Source organism: Sitodiplosis mosellana, unplaced genomic scaffold (assembly GCF_009176505.1).
Source record: "Sitodiplosis mosellana isolate CC-2019 unplaced genomic scaffold, AAFC_SMos_1.0 Smas_scaffold_1, whole genome shotgun sequence".
In the NCBI taxonomy this organism is placed as follows: domain Eukaryota; kingdom Metazoa; phylum Arthropoda; class Insecta; order Diptera; family Cecidomyiidae; genus Sitodiplosis; species Sitodiplosis mosellana.
This window is the reverse complement of record NW_022595244.1, coordinates 16,465,075-16,485,697: the sequence shown is the minus strand read 5'-3', so window position 1 is coordinate 16,485,697 and position 20,623 is coordinate 16,465,075. Positions and strand designations below refer to the sequence as shown.

At 36.9% G+C, this 20,623-nt stretch overlaps 1 protein-coding gene across 4 annotated transcripts in view; it reads right to left on the bottom strand.

Annotated features, from left to right (window-relative positions):
• LOC129576695 (CDC42 small effector protein homolog) overlaps positions 1-20,455 on the bottom strand; it is a 29,758-nt gene extending 9,303 nt beyond the window's left edge. Inside the window, exons 1-2 of one of the 4 annotated variants that reach the window (XM_055462169.1) lie at positions 19,685-20,455; positions 9,547-9,621 (exon numbers count right to left, since the gene is read on the bottom strand). The gene's annotated coding sequence lies outside the window, so the exon portion shown is untranslated. Of the gene's footprint in view, positions 1-3,002; positions 3,022-9,546; positions 9,622-19,684 lie in introns of those variants that run through there. The other 3 variants (XM_055462159.1, XM_055462178.1, XM_055462187.1) reach the window with 3 other exon arrangements.
• Between the last annotated feature and the right edge of the window lie 168 nt (positions 20,456-20,623).

Below are 20,623 nucleotides of genomic sequence, written 5' to 3'. Positions count from 1 at the left end.
CAGCTGGGTGCAATCGGGCATAGATAAACAAATGTACGCACGTGCAAACTCGAATGCGCATGAATTATCATCATTTCCCCGTTTTATCGACAGATTTACAGACATCGTTCGGTTGCCATCGGCCAGACTTTCTAGAAATTAGAACGAATTTTCCATTTGCATTTGGCATCGCCATCGTACCATGCATTCGGCGAACTCATTTTGAAACTACGAAACGATCGCACAGGTTCTTCGTTTTTTGTTACTTCATTTTCATTTAAATTGATTAGAATTTTCCTTCCAAATGCCTTTCCATTCTCTTTGATGGTGTAGCCCGTTTGGCAATAGCGACCCAGCTCCTCTTGCGGTTGCCGTTGTTTATTTGCCCGTTGAGAAATGTTCATGTAACAGACATCAGAATGTTTACAATCGGATGCTACTGCTCGATGCAAAACTATATAAACCGAGTCAGATATAGGTCACTTGTGCATACAATCACTCACGACGACGAAGTCAACGGCGAAACCCATCGAACGATCTGTACGTCTTTTTCTTCGCTTTATTTTTGACTCAAACAATTCTCTTCTTACAGTACCATATTTGGTGTGCCGTTTGTTAGTCAGTGCTAGGGTTTAAAAACGCGTTATTTTTTTCAGTGTTTCTTAAAAACGTTTTTTTACAGAGCCGTTATATACCGCCCAAAAAACGTTTTTTTCGTTTTTTATCGTTATTTCTGCGGTATTTTGGACTGTCAAAAAAAACACTACAGAAAAATAACGTTTTTATAACACCGTTTGCGGTATTTGTCGAAACGTTTGTAAACCCTAGTCAGTGCTTTGAACATCGTGATCATTGTTGATCTCATTAAATTGGCCTTTCTCTTCTTTGCGTCTCTCTCAGCGGAATAAAAACACATTCCATTCGTTACCATTGTTTCGCTCCAAAACAGCAGCCAACCCAGTAGACAAATGCGAACGAAACATAAAACATAAATATTAATAAATTTTACTCGCCCAATTTGGTATCATTTTTTGCAAAGAACGAAGAGAGACTTCGTTCAGATCAAAGAATTCCGTTGAATTGTTTTCTCATTCCATTTCCACTGAATTAGCACAACAAACAAAGAAACGATCATAATTAAGAAAAACCGCAAATTGTGGAGCATAACGTCGCCGAAAAAAAGGAAACGTCAAGGCATACATAATCCCAAAGAATTTAGCTCAGAATTTTAGTTCCATGGCAGAGAGTGTTCTTTCTTAGGTGGAAAATAAGTCGTTTCTTTTTCTCCATAAAAATTGTTTACGTCTATTTCAATGCTGTGAAATACACGATAAAAAAGTGAAACACAATTAAGTGTCTTTAATTATGGCCTGAAATTCAAAGCGCAGCCACGTCTTAGCTTACGTGTAGAAAAACAAGATTATTTAATCAGTTGCTGAATGTTTTTTTTCCACTTGCGTGATGAATCAATTGCGTTTTCGTTTACTACAAACACCTTTATTTCACCTGTATTTCAGGTGTGCAGTGAAAACAAAATGTGTGTGTGTGTAATTTACATAAAGATTCTGAGTTCATTCGTCATATTTTATCTGGTATTTTGAAGATTTCATTAAACTGGGCGCTCGCTCGCTGGGAAGATGCGCACAATTTAATTTCCATACGAGCATTTTAGAGCAAAGAAATTGAATAGATCGCACCTTACATTGAACACTGTGTGCTTTGGCTTGAGCCAGCGTATTAATTCATTGTGTGCAAACAAGAATTACCTATGCAGTTCATGATATAACCGTATTGTTTATGCCAGATGAGTTTATTTATTAATTTCTTTATGCATATTATGAGCGTTTGCATTGCCTTGTCGAGCAGAGATCGTAGCTGATTTGTGCGGTTATGTAATGTCTAGTAGACAAATGAACGGTAGCAACAGCGACAGCAGCATCACTACTGCATTGTTTTTGCACTTAAATCCATGTTTTTTTGATATTCACAAGAGATTTTGTACCACCAATTAGATATCTGATTTGTTTATGATTGTTTTCATCTTCCAATTTGTTGATCACATTTCAAATGAGACTTGTTTTCCACTAATCCACAGCATGTGATGCGAATTCAACCGATGAAGAAAAGTACTAATCCATTGTCACACTTGTCATCATTCTTGTTCTTCCATGCGTTTATCGAGTGAAATTAGCACAGTTTTTCTCTCCTCTTTATTCATCACACAAATAAAACTTGTTCATTGCATGAATGCGAACGATAAACTCTCGGCTACGTGAGGTCATGGTGAAATCACATAACTTACGAAAGAAAAAAACAACAGAAACACGTATTGATTCTAAATAACATTCAATAGAAAATTAGCTAAAGAAAGTCGTGGATTATTTCAACTATTCGTAAAATTACAGTAAACATTGCAAAATGATTATGAAACCAACGGCATCCTCACATCATTTTAAATGAAAAAAGTCTATGTCTAACCTAATGAACGAATTTTGTTGACTCGAACGATAACAGGCATGAAAATCGGCTTGAAAAAATATCAGTTCAGTCGCGGCTAAATTATAATCCCGATAAAATCACTTCTCGACTGATCCACAAAATTCTTTCGGTTTATTTATAGCCATCCTTCCACCGTAATCATCATTTCGCCTGAAACATCGTAGACCGTTGGAAGGAAAGATCCATAAATTAAACAATCCGGTTTCATTTTCTAACGACATTATCAACATTTCAGCTAAATTAAGTAGTCTTTAAGCGAAAAATAGACCGACGTTATTTTAGAGCTTTAATTAAACAATCATGGGTGTTTAGTTTGGAATGTGGCCATTTGATAGAGTCATTTTTTAAATAGCCTAACAGTTTTAATCATTAATTTTCTGACAAAATTTGATATGATTTTTTGCTGTTGAAAAAATAAAAACACGTCGATCAAGAAGAAATAGTAATCGGCCTATTGTAAAATATGTTGATAAGTTGATCCAAATCGTGAGTGTGTCAATGAATCTATTATTTTAATGGCTTGCTGTAAGTTTTATGCGTTTTTTTTCTTTCCGTTCGGTCCTTTTACGGTCGCTTTTCATTATCTTGGGGTGAGAGATACGGTAGACCATCGATATTTTGAGGCTGTGATGAACTAATTCAAACCGCAGACCCATTGATTCAAAAGATAGAGAGTGTATATTTCGAAGCACGAATCGGTTGTTGTGTGCATGTTTTATCATTGTGATAGATCATCATCGATTCGCTGACGACCCACTAAAACGTGCATAAAAACCGGTTAATGATTATGTTTACATATTTCATTTTGGATTTGCTGTCGGATAAAAAATGGCAAGCAGCAGCCACGGAGAGCTGGAGAGTTAATGAGCATGCAAGGATTGCACAAAAATTGTGTGCCTTTTTCTCCTTTCGGATTCACAAACTGATTATGGCAACGCTTACGACGGTCACATGTTAATTGATCGTAAATCAATATAATTTTACATAATAAACGTAATATCGACAGAATGCAACTTTTAAACACGGAACCAAACGGTATTAAACAAGCAGCAACTTTTGATTCTTAGTCCCGTGTGAGGCAAACGAAGAAGACGAACTCACACTGTATGTATAATGTGTTGTGCGGTTGTTGTATCGATTTTCTTTCTTTCTTTTTTCACTGATTTGGGCGCTTCTTCCCTCTTGTGCAGCAGCAGCGGCGTATGAACATGACAAGCCTTTGCTGCGGTTTCGCGGTTCCGTTTTAATCATACTAAGTGCCTATTACTCATAATCATGGGCCGCACAAAGTACATATCGTTCGCTATCGTTGCATTCCGTTCATCATGTTATTGCATGAAATTCCCCTACGACATAAACTATACTATATATTGTTTCACATGTATGTGAAGCGTCATTATTTGAAGTTTTATGCTATTTTCACTTTTCGCTTAATGCACTAGATGAAGACATGCTCGTCACATTGGTTTTCATATTTTGTTATTTACTTACACACAAATTGAATCGCTTCATTTCTCGTCGACTCTTTTTATTGTTTCATATGTGTCGTACGTTTGAAAGTCAGACGAAAAGCAATGAATGGCGACAAGGAGATAAAAGGGCTGATTACATCGAATTCATTCACAAATATCAATAAATCCTCACAATTACATGGAATTACTTTGAATTTGTGGGTAAACAAGCGGTTTTATAAAGCAAAGTTAGGCTTTTATCGGCACACACACACACACACAAAATTGATTTGTAAAGCACAAAATGAAAACATCAGTAAAATCACTTTCTTTTTCCACTTAAAAATGATAAAAAAAATATGAAAAATATTGAACATTAACGATCCGATTGATCCGATACAATCATTTATGATTGAACAATAATGGGGCAAAAATGGAAATGATTTTCTCGTAATTTTTATGCATTTCATGCGTTTGATCTGAGCGATGAGTAATTTCTTCCGAACATAATATAAATAAATATGATTGCTTCAATTAACAAGACAGCGAAGAAAAACTGTCACAGTTTTTTTTTGTTGTTGTTTCGTTTCAAATGTCGAGAGTGGAGTGAATCAAAAGCGAAATAATTCATTCAGTATTCTAATGTTGGTTGAGTGAAAGAAATTAAATATGCACGTAGAAAACAAAACATCATTCAGATATGCCGAGATGGATGCTCTCGTTACAACTGTACATCATTTCTGCATATATATGTGCGAAGCGTGCAGCCATCGGGCTTGGAAAGACACACAATTTATGGAAAAAGTGCTGGGAATATCAAATACATGAAATACAAATATTTCACTTAATTATGCGTTCGCTGCTAAGTAATAGCTACAGCCAATTCACATGCGGTTCGAAAGAGACAAAGAGTAAGAGAGTGAGGGAGAGAGACGATAGAGAAAAAATTGCGCGGCTTTAAATCAGTTTACACACAGTAAACGTAATTCATTTAAATACATGCGAGTTTGGTCGTTTAGTCGTTTAGTCTAATTTTCCATTTTTTTCATCTTCTTTCGTTTCTATTGTTTTTGTTTACAATTTTTGCATATTGTTTTAAATTTGTTTTTTACCTTTTATTTATTTTGCTGTTTGTTTATACTCTGTTTGTCTCATTTTATGAGATGCAAAATAATAAAATGCTAACGATTTGTTGTGTGCGTTTATTTGTTTTTGTATTGGCCTCCACACCTAAGCGCGACAGATCTCGTTGAGCTAGATATTTTCAGACTTTAACCGACTTTTCGAAAGATTTATTTGGCAATTAACCAAATGTATGACGTGTGTTTTTTTTTGTGCAAATATGAAATTCGAAGGATTGATCCGGTTTGAAATTGATTTTCAATGTGATATGATTGTTTTGAATGAAACATAACAACTGTGATTGATCAATTTGATGATTACATTGAATCATTTTGCGATTTCAATAAAAGAGCGAATCATTTCCTTCTTTGCAAAAAAAAAAACATTTCTTTCTCCATCCGGTCAAATGGCTCATTAAATTCGAAAGAAAAAGAGCAGCAACAATAACAACAACAAGAAAAGAATCAATTTTGAGCCCATTATTTCGTGATCACGACGATGGTCAAAGCGAAAGAAAGCGATTTGCGTGTTTTTTTTTCTCTCTCTTCTTGTTCATCAAAACTTTTTTTCAAACTCTTCCCGTTTGAATAATTAAATCATTTCTGTTGGTTTTCTTCGACATTGGGACTCCAAATCACCGGCAGCCACATTTACATATTCTTTGTACGAAGATCAAAGACATGGTAAAGCATTTCAATAATGCATGCTGTTGTTGTTGCTGCTGCTGCTATTGCGGCCGTTTTGTGGGAATTTTAATTGAATTCCACGCAGTAACAAACCGCATAGTTGTGGTAGCGCTGCTTGTAAATCGTGTATGAAGAGCAGATAGTTCACTGAGCAATGGCTGCACCGTATTACGTTCAATATGTAAGTTCAATAGTCTCTGGTGTTACACTGCTCGATTCTCTTAAATTTGCAATGCACGACTATTGCATGTCATACACACCGATTTTTTTCGTTGGTTTGTGTGTTTTTTTCATCTATGTTTCTTGCATTTTATCTTCGTTTAACCACTAGATTGGCGCTGCGCTTGAATCGCTAAAAACAAAACAACACTAGAGAACACAAAAAACTGTATCACGCAAATGTGCAGCCAAATTGATTACATCGACTGTAGCAAAACGAATGCAAAAATATTTTGCTGTTTTTTTTCTTTCTTTCCAGTAGCAAATCAATGACTTTGTGCCATTGTAAAGTACTTTTCAATGAACAGTTTTTCATCCACTTACGCAAACAATCGATGTTTTTTGCTTTATATTTTTCATTTTCTTGTTTCTCTTGCTGCTTGATTCAATTATTATTATTTTTTTTCGTTTTGGCCGCCCGTTGTCTTTGTGGTTAAAATGAAATAATTAACGCCGCGCTGTTTTTGTTTTTTTCTCTCTCTCGATTGCTTTCGCCAAATTAGGCGGCCACTTGCCAAAATTAAATTGCCATTCAAGTCAATTGTTGCATAAATGGCCGCATTGACTTTGATCGACGGTAATGACATAAAACGTTCAACACCAATCATTTTAATTTATGGGCTGGGCATCCCTTTTTAAACGTTCATAATGTGTGATGTATGAGACCGACATTTAATGGTATTTTCCTTGTCTTGATTTTATTTTCATTTCTCCCGTTGAATTTACATCTTGCTCTCGTTCAATGAATACTGAATTGGATAATGATATAGGAAGTTGCAGCTGTTTTCGGATGTTTTTTATTTCTGTCTTATTCCCATGCAATCGTTTGCGATGTGAACCAAATTCGACAAAACTGACAACCGCTGCGAATACAAACAGCCATCAACGTGAAAATTAAATCGATGCGATGTTTGGTGGTTTTTTTTTTTAATCAAACGATTGTGTTGATAATAAATGTGCGCCAGAACTTGTTGGCTTGGAGCCAAGGCGCACGACGTGGCGACGATGATTTCACAATTGCAATCGAATGCATTTTTAAATCGTCGACTTTCCGTTGCTCCGATCGAAAGAATAATAATCAAACATCCGATTAGTTGAAGCACAATTCGATGAAAGTATTTGGCTGTTAGCAATCGTTTCACTGGATTTGTGTCCGCATGCGGAGAGCGAAGCATGTGTACTTTGTCGGAAACATACTATCTTCAAAATAAACAAATTAATTTGTATTTCGAAACAGGCACCGCACAATCATCAATAGAGAAAGTGAATCCGATGCAATGGGGGACTTTTTTTTTCTCTTCTTCTTCTTTATTTCCAAATAACACACAAATCAATTAGATAATGAACGATATGCAGCACCGACGCGACACACTCACAAACAAATGTGAATTTCGTGTGTGCATAAAGTCGTTTTATCGGCGATGAACTGTATTTCAAAGCCACAAGATTCGATCGCTCATTGGATTCATGTCAAGTCGTCTTGCATGTGCTTCTAACTAAGAAAATAAATAGATTTTTTTTTCACTGTGTACACATTTCGATTGGATTACGGACGGTTTTCATGACTTGGGTTTCAATGTTAAACTCAGAAAAAAGCCCTCAGATGATCTTTCAATGATATCAATTACAATCGTCTTGTTTTCATTGTTTTGCATTCAAAAACGCGACAAATTAAATCGATTGTCAAACACACCGATCTAGACTTGTCGGAAAACAACAAATGGTGAAGAAAGTCTTCGGTAAATCTGACATCAGTCACGGTTAGAGAGCGAGGTTAACAGAGAAAATATCAAGATGTTATTGCTGTGTGGATTGAAACATGATCGCATTACATTCTGGAGATTTGTCAATTGTGAGCGACAAACTAAAAATAAAATTCATCATCATCAAACTCGCATTAGAGATCGCTTCTATCGCGAGCTATTTTTAACGTTGGGAAATTATACTACGTGTGCGCCTCTATCCGTATGCCTCACTCGTGTGGCTCCATAATGCACCGACGTTTGGATTTGAAGCTAAAGTCGTCGTTTTGGTAGACAGTGAGAGATAACCGAACGTTCAAATTTACACCATAAAACGGTTCTAAATGGATCAATAATGAAGATTCATTTCACACATCAAGTATCTCCACTTTAAAATAGTCGCTAAAATGGTAGTATAGTAAGTGACACATAGCTAGGATGTGTTTGTATAGTCTCTAATGGCATTTGGCACATTTCCATTTCAATTCTCTCGTAGTTCGCAAATTATTTTCTCCATTTGCAACTGCACCGTCTATTTGGAACCTATTTTCTTCACACCTTCTTATTGATTGTTACAAAATTGCTCAAAAGAGAAAAGCCGTCATCTCAGTGGAATGCGCTGAAACACAATGCTTCAAACATTGTAATCACAAAAGCCAGCAAAATTCAGAAATGTCCGCTTATCACCTGCTAGATTCTTGTATTCCGTCACTTCATTTTACGAGATTACTTTCATTTATGCAAATGAGAATCAGCATGTTCAATCGGCAAAAAAAAATTGGAGTTGAAAATTGAAAGCGCATTCACTGAGCTGTGCGTAATTTATGGGTGAGTCAGTTAATATGGATAATGCGCATCCGCGGGGTGTGATTGTGTGTGTATGATCGAAGACAGTAATTTTTTCTCTTCTCGTAATCTTGATCGCAAAACGGTAATTTGTATGTTGAAGCTGTCATTTGGAATTTCCTGAACTCTTTTTTGTTTCCTCTAGAGGCAGCTACCATTCGAAGAAAAATTCAATATTTTCATCACTTCAATAATAACAACCCATTCGGTTGCGCGAGGCAATTGTGCACTCACTTTTTTTTCTGTATACTAGTATTCTAGTATGTGTGCAGACAAGTAAATCACAGCGTGACACAAATGGTTTCACTTTAAAATGTGGCGTCAATCAGTCTCCGTGTTTTTGATGTGCACGCAAAATGTTGACCGAAAAACACGGATTTTTTTATGTTTGCATCACTCATATAAAATTCGATATACCGTTTCGCACAAGCAATCAGACTGTATCGAAATGCGGTGCAAAAGAAAAGAAAACGGCACTTTCAGAATATTCTCTTGAAATTGAACATGACATAAATCACCATTGAGGAATTCGCTTTAGTGAGCCTTCAAAAAAGTGAATGTTTTGGGTTTGATTCAATGTCTTTCCGTTTGTCTTCGGAAAGCATGACGAATCACAGTTTTTTTTTATGGTGAAAATTGACACATATTCAGTGGATACTTAAAGTGCCAACAAAAAGTGTAAGTGAAGACGGATTTCGAAATGAACGCATATTTTGAACTAAAAGCCCTTTATTGCCATCGTATCATCATCGAGTATATGTCGAAATAGAGCGAGCATTGGACAGAAAAAACATCGCGATGTAACACAAAAGAAACTCGATTTTCTTGGAAAATGAATTGACGATTCAATGTCGTCATTGAATCGCTTAATTCGAAGCAACCATCAAATTGTTTACATTTTAGGGCATCACTTTGCTATTGAAATTGCAAAACTCTTGCATGGATTAACTAAACATGACGAGCAAACAAAAAATAAATCGAGCAATAATAATTAAAACATACTTACAAAATCCGTTGGAAGATCAACTCGGAATATGCAAAAGTCAGAGCGGAAAGAAAAAGTTGATTGGCCTTCACCTAGAAATGAAGAATAGGCAACATGAGAAAACGAGTCATCATCGAATGGTTTCGTGGAAAATGCTTGAAATTTAAAACCAATAAAATGCAAACGCAAACGACTCGGAATGAGTCACCTGAGCGCATGACTTTGTTGTGGTTTTGTGTGCATTCAGTTTATCGCACGTCAACGCAAAACCAAACGAGGTATTAAATGACCAATTCGATAAAAATCCAAGATGGGGTAACACATTTATGGTGATAAAATGTGATATAAAAAAAATCGGAACTGCTTGGTCTCTCTCGGGCGGTTCTAATCAATTGGTCAGTGACCTTTTGACTCAAATCTTTAAATATATCCGAAACTAGTCGCCGCAGTAATCGAATGCATTCAGCTTGTTAAAGACATTGTATCGAATCACGCAATCTGGCGTTATAAATGTTTATCCGCAATAAAACACTTATCGCCTTCAGTATACAATAGCAAATTATTTCCCATTGTGATTTACTCTACACAATAGCTCGGTTTTTGTGTGCGCGCGCAATGCAATAAATGAAAAAGACGGGCAACTTCGATTGATATGCTTAGCTAACTGTGAGATTGATTAAAATTCATTTTCGATGTTAGAATTCATCAAACTCACGGCAGTTCGGCATGCTATGGCATGAGCTATGCCTGTAATTTTGCAGCAAACGGTGGTGAGGAACTGTGAGTGGTCGCATGGTTTAGTGAACATCATTGCATTTTATCTCTCTGCCTGATAAAATAGCTATTTTCCGCTTTCTATTTCTAGAAATAAAAGATGAAATTATCATATATGCGAGCGAAACCGAATAGAAAATCCCAATCCAATCGCTGTTTGAAATCAGCGCCAATGAAGAAACCAGCGAAAGAAAAAGTCAATTTCTTGAAATGATTGAACGAAAGAAAGAAAACGCGCGCACACACAAACGCGGCAACAGCAACAAAAGACACTGTCTCTTATCGACTGCATTAATCTCACACAGAAAATAACAAAGTGATATTTAATTAAACGAAAACGAAAGAAGGAAAAAAAACAAGCATAAAATAAAGAAGGCAACAAACAACAAAAGCATGGCGTGAAAACAATCAAATCGAGAACGGTACGAGTTCATGAGTGTGACTGTGTATGCGCTGCTGAGATTGCGACGTGGTGTGGCTTTTCGTTTTGTCGATGACGAATAAAATGCTATGGAGTACATTGGGCTGAAATGAAAGTGAAAAAACAGACATGCACATATAAATTATCGACGACAATTTGCAAGTCTATGGCCATTGCTCCCAATTTCGGTCATAATTTATGTTGTATGTTCGGTATATGTATTGGCAGTTGGTCCTCGTGCAAACATGTTAATTTGCATCTTATCTGGCGAGCAAGCGATGATCGGAACAAATGACGCCGCACCAATCGTGGAGTGACATTCGGAAATGGGCTCATTAAATTTGATTGTGCCACGCTATAGAGCTTCCAATTCCATCAATAAATTCTGATGCCATGCTCAAAAGTCAGGCGAGTTTTTTTTTGTTCGACTCTTTTTGCATAATTCTCTTTTGTATGAAACGTAAATGGCAATATCGTTTATGATTTGCGGTGCACAGATGAACCAGAAAGTGAATCCACCGCTGTCGTCGTCGTGCACACAAACGATTAAGAAATTTATTATTGCAGTGATTAAAGGGAAATGAACGGAATGCCCGTAGTATGAAAAAAAAATGCTTATGGTTGTTTGCGAAACAGGCATTATACGCTCATGCCAAATGAAAGATTTTAAGCCGGCATTCGGTAATTTTTTTTTCTTTTTCGAATTCTTTTCGAGTGAAAGTTTTCTTTTTTGGAAAATTATATGATCTATCTGTGGCCATGCATTAATAACAACTGACACACGAATATTTCTTCTATGCATATTGGTATACGTTGCGGGTCGGTAAGAATATCCACGATTTCGACATAAAGAGTTCAGCGAGAGAGAGAGAGAGAGAGAGAGAGAGAGAAACACGAAGAAAAACCACTTGAAAAATTTACAACGACCAGACACTATTAACATTTACGACCCGAATGGATTGGAACATTTTACAAATGTCGACGTATGGACATCACACATTTATCTCTTGCGCACAATGAAATGAAATGCTCAATTTTCGTCAGCTCGATTCCTCCTGTTGTGCATTCTCTACGGTTGATCTAATTTCGGCCATATATTTTATGCTGAAATTTTATCGTCGCGCCGATTTTGTGGCAAGAGAACACTAGAGATCGCATACAGCGACAGATGGAGAAGTTGACACGGAAGACATGAAATGACGAGCGATAGAAGAAAAAAAAAGGTGCCCGCATAAAAGTGAAAAGTATGGATTAAGAGCACGATTAAGTGAGTTATTTTTTAAAAGAGGTAGTTTTTTTGTGTGTTTGTTGACACAATCTTATGTTACTTATGTGTGCAATACAGTATTTTATACGAGTCGAATCGTTTATGGCATTCACTGAACACATTCTGAGCAGCTTGAGTGCTACGACAGCCTCTCGGTTGATTGTGTGTGTGTGTTTTTTTCGCAGATTGCTGTTTACTAATTTAATCTATTCAGTAAAATGGTTATAAGCACATACCTAGACAGACAGATAGATAAATCGCTGGCAAAAGTAAAAAAAATTCTTTTATCACCATTTTTATTCGTTGCGCCGCACTTGGACTCGTCGCTTTAATCGGTATTCCAAATGGAAGCAAACACCGAAGAAAAGAGCGGCTTACGTAAAAATAGACGAATAAGTTGTCGAATGATAAAATCTTTCTTTCTCGCTATCGAGAGTACGTGAGTGTGTTTGCGCGCGCGCGCTGAATGAATTGTGAGACAACAATGAGAATAAGATGTGAAAAGTCACTTCTCCGAGTCGTCGTGTGTAATTCATTGAATGTACTACAAAATTAACAGTTTTTGCCAGAAGATTTGAGAGAATTAAATGACGCACAACAAAAGCAACAGCAGCAAACAAAATTACACCGGCACACATCGATTGCGTTTCTATAGAGAGAGACACTCACACGCGACAAAGCATCATGGAGAAAGTTATGCTTTTTATTGACTCTTTGCCGTGTGTGTGTATTTTGCATATTATTCCACACACAAATTGCAGAGATCTTTGTGACGCGTTTCGGTCTTTCCGTCTGTCATTTGTGTCTCTGTGATTTGTTTCGATTTCATTTTATTGTTTGTGTCTATTTAATGGCACTGCTACATTTTATTGTAACTCAATCTGCAATGTTTCCTCTGGTTTCCCTCATTTGAGTTTTCTTCGCCGAGATGTTATAAATAACGGACCGGGGATTAATTGCAGTTGGCAAGATCGGCAAACTGCTACAAATACAACAGCCACCAAACTTCAGCAATCCACACTGGAAATATAGTTGCCAAAAGGCTATTAAACTGAGTTTTTTCCTCTGCCATTTTCTAAGCCGGCGTTTTGTAACGTTCAATTCGTTTCGATCGTTGCATTTAGAATCAATGAAAGTTTTATAGCGTCAATTTGAAAAGGAAAGAAAAATGTATAAGTGTGTGCATTTTGCAGTGATTTAAGAGAAATCTAATTTTAAACTTAATGATGTGAATTGTGAAATCGGGAAATATCCGACAATTTCTGCATTGTGTGTCCATTGCATGGCTTGAACATAAAATCGAGCATCAATACTACAAAAAGATTACATTCTCTGCAGGAGTTTTACTTTTCTTCGCGTTTTTTGTTTTTTGTTGAAACAACATTTTATTTTATTGCTTAAATGCGCGTAGCACACCCTTAAATAATCCTGAGATTATGACAGTAAATCGAATTGCAATGGCGAGAGTCGCAAGGAAATGCATTGAATGCACTTAAACGTGTACTGTACATTTTAATGGACGTGTTTACTTTCAAAAATCGACAAGAGCTCTCTTTTGATACATTAAATTGGGTGAAGATGATTCATGTGCGCCATGTGCAATGTGTAATGTGAATGTGTGTGTGTGTGTTGGTATTTTGGCTACCATTTCCCGTTGAAACAAAAAGAAACAGTCGAGCCAAAAATCGGAGTGTTTGGGCTCACCGCACTCAACACCCAAAAATAACCGACAAATTATCATCTTCGCACGAATTTCGTGAGATCGGAAGCTACTTCGCACACGAGTACTTCGATTCAATAAATTGAAAGTAGTAAATTATGAGTCCGAGAAAAACGCTTGCAATTTTCACACGATTGTAACGGAACGGACGGAACGTTCGTGCTGCAGAACATTGCGTGAATCCAAAACTCCCAGTGTATACATTCTTGGGCGGCTCAGTCAATTACAGTCATTTTTTCGCGCATAAAATAAAGCCAACGATTGAATTAAACGGACGTTTTCCAGCGAATTTTATTGATTTTCCGAAGTTATGAAACAATTCACCAATATTCGGCACTCGCGCCAATTCACAATGCCATTATCACAATGGAATCGAATTCATGAATAAAAGTGAAAGAAGGAATAAATCGAGAGAGGATTGATTGATTGCATAACGATTTGGTGTTGCTGTTGCTGTTGATGTTGATGTTTTGGGCTAAACGTTGTTGTTTTTTTTTCGTACATCGCTAAAGTTTTGTGGGAGTGTTTTCTGTTTGTTCGTTTTTTTTTGTAGTTGTTTTGAACCTTGTTGTGCGTGCAGTCGGAAAACTAGCTCTTGTTTAAATTGCCACCAATCAAAATTGGAACGACAAATAAAGCGATATTTGTGTGTGCGCGATATATATGTATTTTTTGCGGCGAATGACAGAAAAAAAATCGAAAAAAAAACCTATCGAATAAATTCGACTTCATTCATTGTTTATGTGACCAAAAGTGTCGATATTCACTTATTGCGTAGTGTGTGCTTTTTTTCATTTCGGGGACATAGATCTAGATATAAAGACGTATTTGGAAATGAGCTGCTGCTGCTGCTGCTCTCTCTCTCTCGCGTACGTTCTCCGCAGCTTCATACAAAATGAATGACGACACAATGTCTCGGCCAGCTGTGTGCTGTGCCTCATCGTACACACCCAGGCGAATCGAAACGCAGTCATGCTATAAAATAAGCGCACGAGATTCATATTGTCAGATCTCTTTACATTTTCAGCTTGAGTTGACATCAATCTGATTAAATTACGCAATCGACTAGCATTTCTTGGGTTTCATCTGTTGTCGTCACCGTTTCAATTCTCTTAGCGAATCGACATTGACACAACAAAAAAAAACTCAATGTGAAATAAAGAGTCGCCCGTAGCGAACCATATCCATTATGCAATGTTGGTATCATTTATGCATCGTGCTTTATCAATTGCTGGGGCATTCGATTTTTATATTATTTTTGTATATGAAAAGTGGACCATTGATTAACATCGCTCCGAAGCCAACAGAAGCCACTCTCCGAGATAACAATTGAAATCGTATCTGTCAACAGTTCACTTTGTGTTAACAAGCTCTTAAATAATTTCACATGAAATCATGTTGTTTGATTTAGCAAATTGCATGCGCTGATTTTACCCAAAGTGTTTGCTCTCTAGCACACAAATAGAAATGAATCCATCAGCTGTGTTGATTGATCCCTTTGAACACTTTGTTATAAATAAAATTACTAATTCACTCAACTACCAAATGACTCCGCAAAATGGGCCATTCCATTAAACTACGACGATGATGAGTAAGCGATTGAGAGACAGACAAATTGGCACTAAAGAAAAACCGTACATTACTTGCGGTGAAATGGCCACAAATACCATTTGCATCACATCATCAGCGGTTATGGAAAGATGGAAATGATTTTTATTTGTCTACGCAAATCATTTTATGACGTTACTTTTCCTCTCTTCATTGCTCTTGGTAGTTAAGTTAATGCGGTGCGGTTCATTGGAGTGTGTAATATTTTCGCAAGCCAATTCGAAGAAACTGCAATTTGTAAATGTGAAACAGAAAAAAAAGCATGACAATGTGACATCTGAGACATGACACATTTCGGAAATTTGGAGCAAAGTTCGTGCACAAGCTGTGTCGACACACAGAAAACGGTTTGGGGTCGTGATTTGACGGTGTTAGTGTGTCATTTTGGCAATAAATGCTGCCAAGAGAGAAAAGTCGAGCACATTTTTGTCGGCAATTCTGCCGAAAGCTGAACGAAACAAATGAAACAAAAATTCAGTGCACGACATTAAGTCATAAACGAAAATTATAAATATTTTCACCGAAGAATGAAACATTTCAGCACATACACATACAGAATTCAACAAGGAACGAAGTGATTTTTTCATGAAGAATGAAGTGTTTCGTTTTTGTTTCTGTTTATTGCTTGAGTGTCGTTTGTAATGTTCACTTCATTTATCCATGACATTGACCATAAGTCACAAAATGTACAAAGAAATGACCGAAATGACGCATTTCGCTTTGTTTTCAAATCTTTTTCTCTACCTTTTCTTGTGAAATGGCCCACACCATCGAAATAAAGCAGAAGCAATTATGAAGTGTCATTGTGAATGGCGCAGCATGTAGCACATGATCTGCATGCATAATTCGATTGCAGTCGACTGATCGTATTTGTATGTCTCATGTGTCGCATTTGTTAAAATTTGTGGAAGAATTTCAGCCGGAAAGTTGTTTGAGTGATCGCACACGGCTGGACAACCGTCGCAACAAGTAACAAGTGAACAGAAATTAATGCCATTTTTTGTGCATTCCGGTTATTGTAGCATGAAGGAATCCGACAGCAAAACAAAAAATAAAACACAAATTAGCATCGAAAATCTCTCAAGCAGTTAAAAACAATCTTATCATTCTTCTTTTTCTCTGGGTTTTCTTTTTGAGTAGACAAGATAATAAGCCGTAAAAAAATTTTTACAAGTGAATTCGCAATGTTTCCGTCTTCCAGAAGGAGACAAAAAAAACGAACGTGATCAAAAGACAAATCGGAGAGAAAGAAGACGAGAAAAAAATGGAGTTGAAGAAAGAACGGAAAGGGCATCGAAGATAAAGTGCAAGAGAATGGCCTGAAGAACTGTTTTCGATTGCAATTTGAGAATACGTTTAATGAAGTTGGACGTCACACACGAAAACACTTGAAAAGGAACCCTTTTTTTTACGGAAATGCCATTTCATTATTATTTGTTATAAACGTATTATGTTCGCTCTCCAGAGTTCTTTTACTTATCATTTTATGGTCGTGCACACTTTTGAAGGTAGCCACGCAAACCAACACATTTGCCAAAAGTGGCCGAAACCTTGTTGTTGGGTGTTTTTTTATTCTCTCTTCCTGACTGCAGTTCGTCTCATTTTAAAAGGTCTCCACATACATCGTTTTACGACAATACAGTCGACTGCTGCACTTTGGCTGGTTCTCATTCTTCTTCCACTTCTTCTTCATCAGTTTGTTTTTGTGTTTGTACACATTTTTCTCTCCTTTCCTCGTCTCAATTTCTCTATTCACGATTATGCGAATGGCGCATTGAAATATCGTACATCAAACAAAAACACACATAAAGCATTTGCATTTCGGTTTGTTGTTTTTTCTTCTTCTGCATTTCCACTCAAACGGTATGCTGTGCTGAGAGTATGTTTCACGAATAGAAATTTTATGCAACAGACTTTTATTGCATAAATTCATGTAGAGAAAAGTACTCGCTGAAAGAGAGACTCAAAAACAGCAAACCGAATTGTATTCGCATTGCAAGTGAGAAGAGCCATCCCAAGAGGAAGGCAGAGAGAGAGAGAGAGAGCGCGCGTTTGTGAGTTTGAGATATGTTCACTTGGCATGTGTATAAATTATGTGCACACTCTCATGCTTCCTGGTGTGTTGTCGATGCTAGTTCTCTGCAACGAAAAAAAAAGAAACAAGCACACTCGGCTGAAACTCGTCGAAAATGCATTTAGCTCGTTTTCTGCATCTAATTTGATGTGCTCCAGAATTGCATCGTTTGTTTTGGTTTTGATACAAAATAACATCCACAATGAAATTACATGCATTTATTCTGGTCGCAGTAGACGTGTACAGCACACGGCACAGCACGACGAAAGAAAAAAAAACCTACGCTACACAGACAACAAACATGTTCTAGACCGACATAAAATAATGTGCTGCAAGTATCAAAGAGAGAGAGAGAGAGAGAGAGAGAGAGAGAGAGAGAGAGAGAGAGAGAGAGAGCGACTCACTTAGGTGATGCACAGAATAAATTGCAGCACAAATCCTTGAAAATCACATTCAAAATGCAGCGAAATTTTCGCTACTTTTCTAAAAAAGAAAATCGATTAAATCGTCTCACAATGCGATTCACGGCCGAGCTACGGAACGGAAAATCAAGCGAATAATTGAAATAAATGTAGATCGTGGTATTGATTGCCGAGTACGATCCATACCATGGCTTTGGTGCATAATTTAGTTGCTCTTGTTCGAAAGCCTCAAGCACATACAGGTATTGCTTTTTGTGTTTTGTTTCAGTGCAATTGATGATGTAAGCAACAATGAAATGGTATCAAAACAAAACAAAAAAACCATGTTGGCATCGCTGCAGAATGATAAACGAGTTTCCGAGCAAACAGAGGAAGGAAAAAAGACAGCAAATTATGGCAGACCAAAAAGAGTGAATCAAAACGAACGATCACACACACAAAACAAACAGAACGAACGAACGAACGAATGAACGGTAAAGGGGGTCGTGAATTGTCTCTAAACTCAAAGTCAGCAAACAACTGTTGCAGGCGTTCATTCATCCATCCGAGGCGGCTGACGTAAATGGCAAACCAAATTGTTGATAGACAAACTTTCTTTGAAGTGAAGACACTGAGGCTGCGGCCAATCAAGAGAAAAATATTGGAAACAATTATGAGCAGATGGTCGTTTCATGTTCAATCGCCGGCCTTTTGTTCTTCTGAATCATCAAAGACTCGTCACTTTCAAAAAGCATTGATGCACTTAATTTGACATTCAATACGAATCGTCGGCGGTGCTGCAGTCGAATCAGCAATCAAACATCAAATTTTTTTTTTTTACGAAATCAAATCATCTCGTTTTATGGTAATTCCCATTCAGTTTGGTGAGCACTGAATCCTATGGATTTACTATCATTTTGTTTATTGCTTTCGATGTGTTTCAATGCGACGAACAAAATGTTTTTTTTTTGTTTATGATTCGTTTGTTTGGCTGACAAGCAAAGAATGAAAGCATACGACCGAGCGAAAGAAGTGGAAACGCAGATAAAACGGAATAACGACAAAAAAAATAAATTCATAACGAAGAAGAAAAAAAAAACGATCAGTGTATGTTCTTTTCTGTCATTGTATCAACCGTAGTATGATATGACAAACCGAATCGTCGCATTGTCTAAGAGTAGGTTCTATTTTCTTTGATTTCTCCATCTTTGCTGCTGCTTTTTGGTCGACGGCTGCTTGTTCGGCTGTTCATGCCGAATCGTTTCATATGCATGGTTTTGCGTGCGTGCGTTGTGAACGAAATAGTTTTCTTCTTGGTTTTGTTTTTTAAATGTTCGTATTGCGAGCATGTCAGTTCAAGTGCAGTTCGATACACGCAGAGAGAGGAAGAGAGAGACAGAGCCTGTGAGTTGCTGCTGATGTGTCAATACATGTGGTAGTTTTGTTTCGGATTTTCTTGATTTTTTTTCGGTATTTAAAATAGAATTTTTTCTACGCGCATACGAATGCGTTTGTATCTCGGTTTGCACTTCAACTACTACAATGCCTTGCACTCGTGTCAAAAAGAAATGTTATTTTTTTTTTTGGGTCTGTTGTATATTGTTCGAGTGAATCATACGTTTACGTCACGTGTGTGTTTTATGTGTAAACTATGACAACGAAACTAATGCGGATATTTGTGTTTCACTTTATTTGGACCTCACCATACGCCATGGCTTTTGAATATGCCACCTCAATTCCGATCGATGCCCATAACTGGCATTAAACGTGCGTCAAATATTTGTATATTAAATGTTGGTCGAGATAACCAAATTATAAATACGAAAAAAAAGATTTTAAAGACGTTTTCTATTTAATTAACGACGATTAGAGGCTTATCAATTTACTTACTTGAAATATGTGGGGCTATTAAACGGTTTTTGACCAATGTCGATCCACGACGTTCAGACTATTCTCGATGAATGTTCTACGGAATTTGAATTTGTGCGTCGCATCCCACAAACAACGATTATGTCTTTGATCTCTCTGTCTTTACACCGTAATTTTTGATAAAGAAAAATTTGCAAGTCGATTGGCAATGACTTTACTCAAAACAACACGCATATCGTCGCTTCGTATGAAACTTATCGATACTGAAGAAATTTATCTCTTCGACAGTTTTTCTTCTTCTTTCTTTATCGTTGAAACGTTTTTTTTTGCCACCGAATAAAAACAAATAGAGAAAATGGAACGGAACACCTCAATGAATCATGGAGAAAAAATTCTTTGACAATAATTCCGCTCGATTTTGATCTCAATAAAAGAAATTTATACGCACGCACAAATGTTTTTTTTTTTCTTCTTTCGATAAAATACGTTTATTTGCGACAACGAGTTATGTCTATTGCTCTTCTTCTTCTTCGTTTTATTTTTTTTCTCTTCTCGTCGGATTGCTCGTTTCTCTGGCTAAATGTAAAAACCTCTTTTTAAAACTCAGAAGTCAATTTGAATTGAAACAGCTTGACAGACACAATGGAAAGAAAAATAAAATGCAACTGAATTTTATAACAATAAACACAAACGCTCAGAAACGAAAACGAACACAAAACGATGTGAGGCAATTGAGTCTGGTGTGTGTCAGCTGTGTTGAAGGCACAAACATAAACTGAATGCTATTTCCAGCGATTGTGTTGATTTTGATCGAACGAAACGAGAAATGTGGATTATGGTGCGGTGTTCTTCAACGGCTGGTTATGTATGTGTGCGGGCACTAATGACTTGAAAACGGCACAAACCAGCATTCCACTACACACATACACGGTGTGTGTGTGTGTTTTTGTTTTTAACAAC